The sequence below is a fragment of the Chenopodium quinoa genome, unplaced genomic scaffold (genome assembly GCF_001683475.1).
Source record: "Chenopodium quinoa cultivar QQ74 unplaced genomic scaffold, ASM168347v1, whole genome shotgun sequence".
Lineage (NCBI taxonomy): Eukaryota > Viridiplantae > Streptophyta > Magnoliopsida > Caryophyllales > Amaranthaceae > Chenopodium > Chenopodium quinoa.
Genome location: NW_018743391.1, coordinates 3,156,456 through 3,171,019, shown reverse-complemented (window position 1 = coordinate 3,171,019; position 14,564 = coordinate 3,156,456). Strand labels below are relative to the sequence as shown.

Below are 14,564 nucleotides of genomic sequence, written 5' to 3'. Positions count from 1 at the left end.
TTATCAAAAATAATTTGTTTTAGCATCATTAGATGCATGATCATATAAGCAAGAAATGCCTTGCTTGAGTTTCAGTTTGATTTCGCTATTTATTTATGGGAATTACTAGCTTGAATATGCTTACGAAACCTAGCCCATTTAAGTTTGTGAACAGTTCCATCAAATTTGAATATGTTTTATATGTTACATAGCTTTAATGCGGGTCTAATTTGTTAACATTATTCGCATTTGTTATATCAATTTTATGTTTTTCTACTATAGAAATTAACTTTCAAAAAATAATCGAAGTTTGATTTATACAAAGTTTGCAAACGAGCCATATAATTGAATTGAAGCTCAATTCACTACTACAAAAAAGGCCAAAGAGACCCGTCCAAAAAGGCCAAAGAGACTGCCTTAGAGGCGGTCTCTAGCTAAGCGGTCTCTTTGGCAAAGAGACTGCTTTGTTTGAGGCGGTCTCTAGAATGGAAAAACTGAGACCGCCTATCTATGACAGACAGTCTCATTTTATGGAAAACTGAGACCGCCTATCTAAGATGAACAATCTCTTTTTTTAGAAAACTGAAACCGCCTATTTAAGATAAGCAGTCTCTTTTTTCAGGAAACTAAGATCACTATTTAACTTAACAGTCTCTTTGGTTTCTTTTTTTTTTTTTTTTAATATATATATTGTTTATTTAATCTTATTTTAAATTATTATATGCTATATTTTGAATAGATATTATCATACGCGTTCATGGATAATTGCAAATTAGCTTGATAATTAAGGGAAAATAACATTCCAAGATCGAAATCCAACATTCTTTTATCTAAGGAAAATTTTCAAATTACCACCCAAAAAGGGGTTCTAATTTGAAATTACCACCCAATAAAAATTTTATTTTAAATTACCACCCATTAAAAATAAAATTCTCTCAGATTACCACCTTTTTATGTTTTCCGGTTGAAAATCCGACTGTGGGTCCAACCCTTTTAACTTCCCTCTTTTTTTTTTCTTTTCTTCGACCTAATGTTCTAACTGTTGCATTAAACTCCATACTCTTCATCTCTCCTCAATTCCTTCTATTAATCTAACCAAAAATCATCAATTTTTTCCCTCTTTCTTCCTTTAATTCTCTGTCAACTTCTCAACTACCCATATAGGATTTAATCAAACCCTAAGTCTACTTTTTTCTGGAAATTGAATGCTTGGTTGTACTTATTCTCCTCCATTTCTGCAAGACATAATCCAAAAACAAACAAAAAGAACTAGCTTACAACTTCATGCATTAATGAATCATTCAATCGCAAAACACAGCACATAAGATACAATTATTCAGCATAATAGACAATTGAAGAACAAATTTGGACAACATCAACTTCAATTAGCAGATTTCTAACTAAATCGCACAATTAATTGCAAACAAATACCCTAATTGCAAAAAGCCCCAAATTTTATTGCCTCATGAACCCTAATTACTAAATTAGGGAAAAAAACCCTAATTTACGAAGTACTGGAATCATACCTTAGCTGCAAAATCAGAGTATGAAATTCAGTTTATATCTTCTTCTAACAGTATATATTGAAATTTGAGGGATTTAGAATGAAATTTGGGGCAAAATTTTTTAAATTGAAGTTTGACAATTTATAAACAACAGAAATCGGGGAGAGAGAGTCAAAGTAGCCGTTATGTGGGGCCCTCAAACAAATTTTCCACCGGAAAACAAAAAAAGGTGGTAATCTGAAAGAATTTTGTTTTTAATGGGTGGTAATTTAAAATAAAATTTTTATTGGGTGGTAATTTTAAAACAGCACCCCTTTTTGGTGGTAATTTACAAATTTTCCTTTATCTAATTCGTTTCACAAAATCTCTCCAGTGTTTCAATCAACTAACAATAAATCCTATAACTACTACTGCTTCTTCCACTATCTCCTCTTTTAGCGCTGCAGCTGAAGTAACACTTGCAGCAGCACAAAACCACCAGTAGCAGAGTCCAACTTCCCCCCACCAGCAGCAACAAGTTCTATAATATTCTTGCCGCACGCTCACTTGGGACATGAGTAGCTCAATCAATTGTCATCAGCATTACAACCAATTACCAGTGACTTATGAACATCTCCTGACATACATATAGCCAGTAAACCAAAAAATTCTAGTAAATTATACATTAACCAAAGAAGAATTATTCAAATTACAACAAATTATTTAATTGTTAAATCTTAAAAACTGACATCCTAAAACTCATAAAAAATAACAAAATCTAATAGATCCACATGCATAACATTATAATAAACACTTAATAAACCAGATTTACAGATCTAACAAAAAATAAAATTGCTGATCCATAATAATTTAACAAAAATTTCACAAATAGATAAAAAACAACACCACAAAATCACATAAAAAACAAACCTTAAACGAAAAATCAAATGAACATGAACATGAATACACATAATTCGAAAAAAAAAATGCAAAATGAGAATCAAACAATTCTGTAATCACTTTCCCCTTCATTTTTCTCCTTACAACCCTCCCTTAACCCATAAATTTATGATTTTTACTTAATTTCAGCGACATCTAAAATATATAATAAATCAAAATTAAGAGTATGAAAAAACAATTAGATAATAAAATGAAACGAAATTTTTTTTTGAAAAAGAACCTGTTCTTAGTGGTAAACAATGGTATATCATTGAAATTAGAAGTGAGTTGTCGTGAAGTCGCCAAATAGCAGATCATCTTCTGGCCATGACAATCTATTCTTTCTCGAAGACGACTCAGAAAATCGAGAGGAGAAGCTTTGAACGCCATTAAAGCTACTTTTGAAGCTCCATTGGTTTATCTATGGAGACCAATTGAAAGACCTAAGCAATTTCTATAGTACCGAGGTAGAAAATGATAAACATCGAAAATTTAGATTTAAAGTAAAAGATGAATTGAGACGAGAAATGGAGGATGGAATTGAAATTGAATGAAATCGTTGACGAAGAGAGGAATAAAGAGTTTGAGGGTAACAGAGAAGGAGATAGAGGGAATGGAGGCGTGGAGGCGGATTGAACTAAAAAAAAAATAGGGTTTAGTTCATATATTTTATTTTTGAAACAATGGAGACCGGTTAAGCAACACCACAAGTCTCTCCAAAATTAAATTTTGTTTTATTTTTGTAAAATAAAATGGGAGACCAGTTATGTAAAAACACAGGTCTCTCCTTTTTATTTTATATTTTTTTTTTTTAAAAAAAAAAAAACAAGAGAGACCTGTTGTCCCTAATATAGGGTCTTTGTTAAAAAATTTCTTTTCACAATACCATTAAAGAGACCGCTTGTTAGTAATGTTAGGTCTCTTATTTCGGGTCTCTTTGAGTATTTTTGTAGTAGTGATTGTTAATAAAAATAACTCAAAAATATACTTTGTATGTTGATAGAAAGAGCTTGATTAAACTCCACTATATAGCTTGAGTAAATTTTCAAAATTTTATTATTGGAAGAAAGCTTTTTCAAGAAATGGTTTTCTATACAATTGAAATGCATTGGAAGGAGAGAGTTTAGTCAAGTTAAGGTGTTGTTCAATTCACCTTAAAAAAAAAAAAATATTTAGTAAAATAATTTTATTTCGGTAAAAATCAGTAACTCTAAAGAAAAAATATAATAAAAAATTAGTAAAAATAATTTTAGTTCAATAAAAATAATTTCAATTCAATAAAATTAATTTCAGCTCAGCAAAAATAAGGTGAAGTGAACGGGACCTAAGTCTAAAAATATTTTATCATAAAACCAATTACTCTGTATTAATTATACAATTAGGGCATGTTCACATTTACTTAATTTCAGTTCAGTTCAGCTCCAATCAGTTTAGTTCAGTTCAGTTCAGCTCCTAATTTCCCTCTCTCATAAAATATTCATTTCAGCTCAGTTCAGCTCCAATCTGTTCAGTTCAGTTTAGTTCAGCTCGGTTCAGTAAATGTGAACAGGCCCATAGTAGCCTACCAATTTTATTTATTGGTCATTTTTTTAATTTTTAATTTCTAGAATAAAAATTAGTCTCAACTCACATTACATGTAGTGTGATATGGATAAGGGTTTGTTCACATTTACTTAATTTCAGTTCGGTTCAGCTCAGCTGCAATCAATTCAATTCAGTTCAGTTCAGCTCCTAATTTCCCTCTCATAAAATATTCATTTCACCTCAATTCAGTTCAGTTCAGCTCAATAAATGTGTACAGACCCTCAAATTTTGACTCTTTGGTACAAGAAAGCATTTAAATTCGCAAATTGTTGGGGTCCAATAATTCCTGGTTTTTTCAACTGAACATCCTGCGGCAGGGGCTCATGTGATTAAAACCGTGGGCATTGAGTTTTGACGTCCCACCACATCGCCCACGAGAAAAGAATAAGCATAAATAAGTTGTTGCACATAATTGAATAATGCATGTTTTTGTTTGGTTTTATGCATGTACAGTACTTTATAATTAAATTAATTCTGTTTCACGTGGTTGTTCAAATCTCGTATTTTAGATTTCAGTTGTTATAAGATTTCTACTTATACAAGTACAATTTTAAAAATACCATTAATAAGCTTATCATCAAAATAAATTAAAGAATAATATAAGCCTATAAAATAATTATTTTAGGAAAAAAAAAAATAAAACAAAAACCTTGTTTCGATGGTTGTGGTGGTTACTTTACTTACAACCTAACAGGCCAGCAGACTTACAACTTGCCCCTACTCTCACGTTCATATATCGTGCAATTTCAAGTCAACCGAGTACAGACTATAAAGTCCAAAGTTTGAGATAAACTAAACCAAATTAGAATATACTTTCTCCGTTAACAGTCAACAAAGGGGCTATGCGCGGACTTCTAGGCAAAACTTTTAAATCATGATTATTGAAAAATAAGGCTATGTGGAAGTATAATCCTACCTGAGAAAAAAAAACAATTAAACAAAAATCAGAACCACCGAAACCCAAACCCACCACCAAAACCACCGGGAACAACCACTAAACCACCGGCACCACCAAAACCACCGGAAACCACCACTAAACCACCGGAAACAACCACTAAACCACCAAAACCACCGGAAACTACCACTAAACCACCAGAACCGAAAACCACTAAACCCAGAACTAACCACCACCAAAACCACCGGAAACAACCAAACCCACCGAAACCCAGAACCCAGAATCGAAAACCACCAAACTCAGAACCGAAAACCACCACCAAATCCACCGAAACCCAACCACCAACCCAGCAAAAATCACCCCGAACCAAAACCCAACCACTAACCTAGCCAAAATCACCATAAACCAAATCCCAACGGACCACCACCACGAAGAACCACCACAGACCAAAACCCAAAACCACCACGAACCAAAACCACTAGAAACCACCACGAATCTAAGAAAAACAAAACCACCAAGAAACCCCGAAACCAACCACCAAGAAACCCAAAATCGACCACCAAAAACCACCGAAAATCACCACGAATCAATTACCCACCCACGAAACCAATACCCAACCACGAACCACCTCCACAAATCTGCAAATCCACCCAAAAGCCACCAATTCCAACCACGAATCAAGCAAACCACCCACAAATTACTAGATCTAAAACCCACTAGAAGGATGGATTGAAATTTGAAGAGAGATGAGAGATGAAGAAGATGAATTGAGAGATGAAGAGGAGAGAGAAAGATAATGGGAGATTATTAATCTGATTATTAGAGTGGAAAGGGTTAGATAATTAATTTAGATTAAGGTTATAATGTTTTGTAATTATGTGTACTATTTTGTGTTAATAATTTTTAAGTGAGGGTATTTGGGTCAATTTAACAAAAAAAAAGTTACTAAAATAAAAAAAAAATAAATAAGTTTGTTGCACATAATTGTTAGCACTAGGGCTGTTCATCGGTCCAAGACCGGACCGGACCGACCCGGATAAGACCGAAGACTAAAAATTAGAATTTTAAGAACCGAAGACCGGACCGATTAAGTTAGGAACGAACCCGGATCGGACCAAAAGAATCGGTCCAAAACCCGAACCGGACCGTTTTGGACCGATTTAAGAATTTTTTTAAAAAGAATATTAATTTTTAATAAATCAAGGAAAACACAAAAAAAATATTAGGAAAAATATATTGTAACGTCATTTTTGCGTCTTTTTTTGTATGTTTAGTGCAAAAAAACTTATAAAGCTAAAGTATTCTAAGCTTATTAAGGATAATTTTAAACGTTATTTAAGGTTTCACACATATTTTTTATAAAAAAATCGGTCTACCTGAAGACCGGACCGATTAATTCGGTCTTGTCCGGGTTCGGTCCGGGGTGGTCCCGTCCATTTTTTCGATCCGGACCGATTTATGAACACCCCTAGTTAGCACCCTTTTTGGGTAAATGTTGCAGATTAACGGAGGTAGTTTTATTACTTGTAAACTCTTTTTGTTGTAGTTTAATTTACTTGCCCAAATTCATTTGCATGAGAATTTTTAACAAGTGTATGTAGAGAGAGAAATTAATTTGAGAGTATGTAGGGGATATTTTATTACTTTAAGTTTGTTGTTAGTAGATAAATCAAAATTAGAAAATATTAAGGGTTATTTGGAAAACACTCCTAAAATTAAGATTACCTTATACTCCATTTGATTAAGTTTTCTAAACAAGATAATTATTCTATTCCAATTTGGTACTCCATACTTGGAATGATTTGATTCCAAATTAAAGAAGTTGCGAGTTGATATTCTTACCAAGATTAGAAATTTTGATTTATCAGAGTATTAATTACTTCGTATTTAAATAGGACTTAAGATTCCCCTCAAAAAAATAGGACTTAAGATTTGCAATAAATACTCAATCAAAATTATTTTTACCCTCATCTTTAATTATCCAAAATAATACTCATACTATTACTATTACTATACGTCTATACCTACCTTATCCTATGCTCCGTATTTTTATTTTTATTTTTTTTGTGAGAACCTTATCTATTACATACGGAGTATTAATTATTAATGCATACATCGGATTAATCCTATTTTATCTATATTAAAATATTTGAGACAAAAACATTTTCCAAAAGAGTTAGTTTGCATTAAAAATAAGATAAAGATTTAGATTCATCTATATTAAGTGCATTTATTTAAACAACATTTTGAGTATAGAGTAATCATGCTGTAGTAAATAAAATTCATAAATATTAAGATAAATTAAAGTTAGGGAAATTCCCATTGGTACACTCGTGGTTTTGACTTTTCCCATTGATACACTCTAAAATTTTTGCCTTCCCATCGGTACACCCAAGATTTAGTCTTTTTCCCAACCGTGACTAACACCGTTAAAAAGTATTTCATTAAGTTAAAATAATTAAGGAAAAGACTATAATACCCCTTTTAAATATCTAATGTCTCGATTTGCGTGTCGAAAATTATTCGGTTAAAGTTTTGGAAGTCATGTTAGTCTTTAAGAATCTAAACCTCGAAATTAGCAAAAAAAAAGCGCAAATGTCTCATGTGTGTGTCAAAAATGTCTCGGTTTACGTGCCATTACTTTTTTGTGTTACTAATTGTTCGGTTAATGTTTTAGGGGTCAATTTGATCCTTTAAGATCTAAATCGAACTCGAAATTGTAAAAAAAATTGACGACAACGTCCCGTTTTGCGTGTCATGAAAAACAAAAAAGAAATATCATGACGTGCAAAATGAGATATTTTTGTTAATTTTTTGACAATTTCGAGTTCGATTTAGATCCATAAAGGGTTAAAATGACTTCTAAAACCTTAACCAAACAATTATTATCACAAAAAAGTAATGACACGCAAATCGAGACTTTTTGACATGCATATGAGACATTTGTGTTATTTTTTTTGCAAATTTCGAGGTTAATTTGGATCCTTAACGACTAGGACTCCCAAAAATTTAACCGAATAATTTTCGACACGCAAATCGAGACATTAGATGTTTAAAAGGGGTATTATAATCTTTTCCTTAATTATTTTAACTTAATGAAATACTTTTAAACTGTGTTAGTCACGGTTGGGAAAAAGACCAAACCATGGTTGTACCGATGGGAAGGCAAAAATTTTAGAGTGTATCAATGGGAAAAGTCAAAATCACGGGTGTACCAATGGGAATTTCCCTTAAAGTTATAACCCAACCATAAGTCCTTGTCCAAAAAAAAAACATAAATTTGTTTAAGGTGTTAAATACTGCCGACAAAAATGATCAAAACCGCCTATATGTATTGTGAATGGACAACCATGCCCTTAGTAATTCACCACTATATCTTCCCTTTTGCCACCAATTATTAACACCACCACCCTAATCGCCAACGACCACCACAACCACACTGACCAACAACAACCACCACCACCACCACCTTGATCGACGACCCACAATATCCTCCTTAATGACAGCCCACCACCTTCCCTCGCCGATGGTAAGGTTGTGTTTTTTTTTTTTTTTTTATTTCTGACAATCGCGGTAACCGGAGCCCAAAATCGATTGCCATAATCAGTTATCGGCCACGGTAACCGATTTTGGGCTCCAGTTACCTTGGTAACCGTTACCATGCACAGTAGTCAGAGCCCAAAATTGGTTACCATGCACGGTAACTGAAGCCCAAAACCGGTTACCAGGCACGGTAACCAGAGCACAAATCGGTTACCGAGTGGGCTCCGGTTACCACGATTGTCGGACATAAAAAACCCACCATCTTTCCACCGGCGAGGGAAGGTGGTGGGTTTTCATTGTGGGGGATGTAGTGGGTCGTCGATCAGGGTAGTGGTGGTTGTCGCCGGTCGGAAGGGGTAGTGACTTGTGAGTCGCTGGGGAGGATAAGGAGTGGTGAGTAACTGGGGAGGATAAGGAGTGGTGAGTCGCTGAGGAGGATAAGGGGTGGTGAAGTAGTAAGGGATGGTTGTCCTTTCACACCAAATGTTATTGGCGGTGGTGATCATTTTTTATGGCGGTGTTTAGCAATTTCTTTTTTCATATTGTAATTTTTTTACAATTGATTTTATTGTTTTTTTTTTTAAAAAAAAATGTTTTTTCTACATATTTTTTGTTTCATTTTTATTATGATTTTCTTAAATAGAATCAATTTTAGTTCCATTCATACCAATAATGTTGAATTTAAAACAAATAAGGTTTTGTTGCAACGGATAAATTTTCACAAAAATAATCCTTTTTTGAATTTTTGCAACCACACAAAATAAGTATCCTCCATGAATACATGATAACAAATATCCACTTCATTACACAAATAGGTATACTTTGCGTGCAGCAAGATGTTAAACTTAGTAAAGTAAACGATCTGTTTTTTCACAATTCGTATTATTTAAGTAATTTTGGTTTTGTTTATCACATAACAAAAAATGTTACATACAATATTTTAGAGGAAAACTATATCAATTTTCAAACAATTTTGACGAAACAAGTTCGGTTAATTTCATATATAATAAGTTTACCTTAAATAAATTCAGATTATTTCAAACAATAATTTTAAAAGTTTGGATAATAATAACTTAATATAAATTCAATTTAGGACCTCTTGAAAGGAACGTTATTGTTTAACTAGCTAGGCTAATAGCCAATTATGCTTTAATGTTGCACAATAAATAACATTATACTATAAAAGAATTAAAAATATGTACTACATACATACTATTAAATGCTTTTAAAAATTAACAATTGCACAACTATAAAAAGTAGTATCTTGACAAAGCCGCCCAGACTACTTGCTACTTATTTACTTGAAAAAAAAAGCCCCACATCCTCTTTAATTACCTTCATGAGTGGCTCCATCAATCACCCTTTTCTTTCCTATACACAACGATCTCTCTCTTTTCTCTTTAGTTCCCACCTTTTCTTTTTCTCTCAACAATGCCAAAAACCAACAAAAATGGCTTAATAGTGTGCTTCGGAGAAATGTTGATCGACTTCGTTCCAACAGTCTCCGGCGTTCCCTAGCCGAAGCGCCGGCATTTCTTAAGGCACCCGGTGGTGCTCCTGCGAATGTTGCCATCGCTGTTTCGAGGCTCGGTGGTAAAGCTGCTTTTATTGGAAAACTCGGCGATGATGAGTTTGGTCATATGCTTGCCGGAATTCTCAAGAAAAACGGTGTTTCCGGTGACGGGTTGAGGTTCGATCAAGGTGCAAGAACTGCCCTTGCTTTCGTTACTTTGAAAGCTGACGGTGAAAGGGAATTCATGTTTTATAGGAACCCGAGTGCTGACATGCTTCTTACTCCTAATGAGCTTAACCTCAACCTCATTCGTTCGGTATGTAATTTTTATTTTCTTTCGAAACATTAATACTACCTCCGTTACAGGTTATGTGTAACGATTTGACATAAAGTAGAGAGGAAAAATGTCTAACGTTGCACATAACCTGTAACGGAGGTAGTAACACCTTTAGTATGCATAACAAGGAAATCACGTTAATTATATTACACTAAGTAAATTTGGTGTTAAAGTGAGTCACAAAAGCGAGTGATGAGAATCGAATTCAGAAAATCCCGTAATCGAGACGAAAAGTCTAACCACTTGAACTATCCCACTTTGATATTACATACAATGCGTAATTTGGTATAGCTATCATTTTTTTTTTGACGGGATAGTATAACTAACAAGTTTAAGAATTTGAGAGTGAGGAATAACTCAAGTTGTTAGAGCTTCCCTCCTGATTTCAGATTCTCACTCCCGCCCTGCTCTCTAAACACCAATAAAAAAATAAAAACAATTTTAAGAATTTATTTTATTTTTTCAGTAATAATTTTGTAATAGTAAATGTAACTTTACGTGACTAGATAACCTTGGGATTATTTAAAACAACTGTACAGGTAGTTTTGTTAGCATAATTATTCAAAAATTGAGGACGATGTAATAATATTTGTTATAATTCGCCCAAATTCTTGAATTAGACGGTTTGATTTTGTTCATTACAACTTTAGTATATTAATTAAATTAGATAAAAATCTAATAATAAGCACCTTTTTATGTTGCTTCATATGTAGGCCAAAGTATTTCACTATGGGTCAATAAGTTTAATCGTCGAGCCATGTAGATCAGCCCATCTTAAAGCAATGGAGGAAGCCAAAAAGGCCGGAGCATTGCTCTCGTATGATCCCAACCTTAGGCTGCCTTTGTGGCCTTCGGCGAAGGAGGCTCGTGAGAAGATCTTCAGCATTTGGGACAAGGCCGACGTGATCAAGATCAGTGATAACGAGCTCGAATTTCTTACAAAAAGTAACACCATCGATGATGCTACGGCGTTGTCGTTGTGGCATCCTAATTTGAAGCTTCTCTTGGTCACTCTTGGTGATCATGGTTGTAGATACTACACTAAGGTAAAGAAAATATATTATTCGATAGATATTAATATAAAGTTTCATAATATTACTGTTATTTTAATTGTTATTACTCGTAATATTTAATTATATGGAAATAATGTCTAATTAGTAAATTTGCATGTGCGTAAAGGATGACAGTGCCAATTATTCTGAGACAAAGAAAGTATAAATTTTTTTATTTCTTCCCTCGTTAAATTAGTTGTAAAAGTTTCAGCTATGTACCATTTTGTTTACTTCGTATAAGAGTTTTGGGTTTACGCATTGTAACCCAAATTATTAGGAGGATATGTAGAAGGGTTGTTGGGATGTCTAGTTTATAAGGTGACTACTAGATACTCGAATAAATCCTAGCAAGAACAAGACAATCAAATATATATGGACCACGATTTTAAAAATTTGTACATGTATCATGATTATGTATATTTTAATGATCTATAATCATGCCAAGTGGAAAATTAAAAACGATAATATAGAATCATGCCAAGTGGAAAATTAAAAACGATAATATAGAATTTTTTGCTTATTTAAGTGCAAGTCTAAGTCAAAGTAGTCATTAAATAATTCTATTTTTTTTTTGTGTTACAGAAATTCAAGGGAAGTGTAGACGCATTCAAGGTGAATGCAATTGACACAACCGGTGCTGGGGACTCCTTTGTTGGTGCCTTATTAGGCAAAATCGTTGATGATCAGTCTATTATCGAGGTAAATTCTTATCTATATACTTGTTCTTCAATTTGATCATGTGTACTGTATTGAGACAATTTAAGCACGCAATATTTTATATGACTATGTTTAATCGTAAAAACAGTTTGTAAATATTAATAGTATCAAAAGTCAACATGTGTTGTCTACAAAATAATAGAGGAGGTAATGAAGTAGACACTATATTCTCACTTAAAAAAGTTCATGATAATTATTATTTAAAAAGAATATGTAGGTCTAAAATGCGAAATATATGATTATCAATATAAAGTCTAAACTAAACTTCTTAAAATTGTTGTTTATATATTTTCATTTTGCATGTTTGTATTTTTAGTATCGATAGGTTTTTATTTGTTGAGTTGATTTGATAAATTTAAGCTCGTTTTGAAAAGTACAAAGACTAGAATAGATCCGGTCTACAATAACTTATTATATACCCAACCTTCTTGTATACCATACGAATGTGATTATATCATACAAGATGTGATTATATTACTACAAAAGTGATTATATCATACAAAAGTGATTATATCATTTTGAAGCTGTTATGTAATTGTATAACTCAAAAAGTGAATTTATCATTATAAAAAGTATCAAATAGTAAATTACATCATTTTAAAACATGATTTTTAAAATTTATCATCCTAAAGATAATTATATAATCTCATTAAATAGTTTAATATGAGATTATATAATTCAAAATATGACTCACAAAAAGATAATTATATCATCTAAAAAAGTGATTATATCATCCAGAATGTGATTATATTATTTGAAAGTGTCAAATTTTGGGTCTACAATAATTTATTGTAGACCGGGTCCATACAAGACCAATTGAAAAGAAAAATATTGTCATTTGACTATAAATCTCATGGATTTATTCAGGATGAACCACGATTGAAGGAAGCTTTAAAATTCGCCAATGCATGCGGAGCCATTACAACCACCAAGAAGGGTGCAATCCCCGCTCTTCCGACGGAAGCCGATGCTTTGGAGCTCATCAAGAAGGCGTCTCAGTGGAAGACGATACACGTACAATAAATGTATGCGATGCCCAAATAACATATGTAATAAAGTTTTTTTTTTTTTTGGACGAACATATATATGAAATAAAGTTGTACAAATACAATTGATGTATGCGATGCCCAAATAACATATGTAATAAAGATTTTTTTATTATTATTATTTTTTTTATGATCATATATGCCCAAACAACACGTACAGGAGGAGAATTTGGTCCACAAATAAGGCTTAGAAGCTTCTATACTAAAATCAATTGGCAATAGTAGGAGTTACTCCTCAACCTTATAAAGTGGAACCAACTTTCATCTTTCTCCAATGTAGGAAATTCACAAGTAGGCTACAATGGGTTTCAAGTTTTCAACACCATGTTGCTAGCGTTTTTTGGATTTATGTAGCGAAATATCACTACTTCACTAGATAAACGATTTTTGTTTAACATGTTGATGAATTGGGACAAATAAGGTGATGTAACATAGCCTTGTAGAACAATAGAGTAATGTGAAGTATTGTTCAAAAAATTAAAACTTTTCTAGTATCGACCAACCATAGTATATGACTCCGTAATAACAATTAAAAAATATTCAGATAAATTTAAGAAATAATAATGGTCATATGGGTAGTAATTAAATACAATGTTATCCAAAATTAACCAATTAATTAGAAATGGATAAAATAATATAATTAATCCCATCCACCAAACCCACAAGTTGAAAACATCATATCATATCATATCATATCATATCATATAATCATAGGATAGAGTTACACAGAATTCAATTTGTAGGATAAAAAAGTTTGTTTAGAATTCTATTTTCAATCAAATTTGGATAGAATTTTAAGATAAAATGGTTAATTTAGAGTTTTATTTTCGATAAAGTACCAATATTTACAAATTGAATTATAATTTTATTCAAAAAATAATTACATTATAACTCTCATAAATTATCATATAATTTTATTTTTTGTATCATAATATTTTTTTGGAGCGAAGGAATTAGTTCAAAATGTACCACATCTATTATTTATAATATATTCTAATCAATTAAAATAATAATACTTCAAAATCTAATATAATTACGGGTAAAGAAATGTTTTCACCAATATTATTATTATTAGTCATTATATGTCCACTACATAGTTTAAATTGTCACAAAATTAAAACACATAATTTCCTAACTAAATTTGTATCAATGATATGTTTTAAAATTTGACATATAGATTAAAAATTAATCTTAAAATTCAAACAACCCGGGCATCGCACGGGCACAAAACTAGTAATAAATAAATCAATTGTACCTTGAATTATTAGAGCTTCCTTCCCAATTTCTAAATATTTTGGGATCGATTCTCACCCCTACCCTATGCCTCTCTAAACACTTAAAAAAAATGCATGTTAAAAAATAAAATAAAAAAGAGGTAATAATGTAAATTTATTTTTCTACAAGATAATTGAAAATTTTATTTTAATTCTGAAAATCAAAGATTTTTTTTTTTTATTTTTTATTCTGAAGAAAAT

At 32.0% G+C, this 14,564-nt stretch overlaps 1 pseudogene; it reads left to right on the top strand.

The window, feature by feature from the left end:
• Positions 1-9,638: 9,638 nt before the first annotated feature.
• Positions 9,639-13,422, top strand: LOC110738550 (annotated as a pseudogene).
• The last annotated feature ends 1,142 nt before the right edge of the window (positions 13,423-14,564 follow it).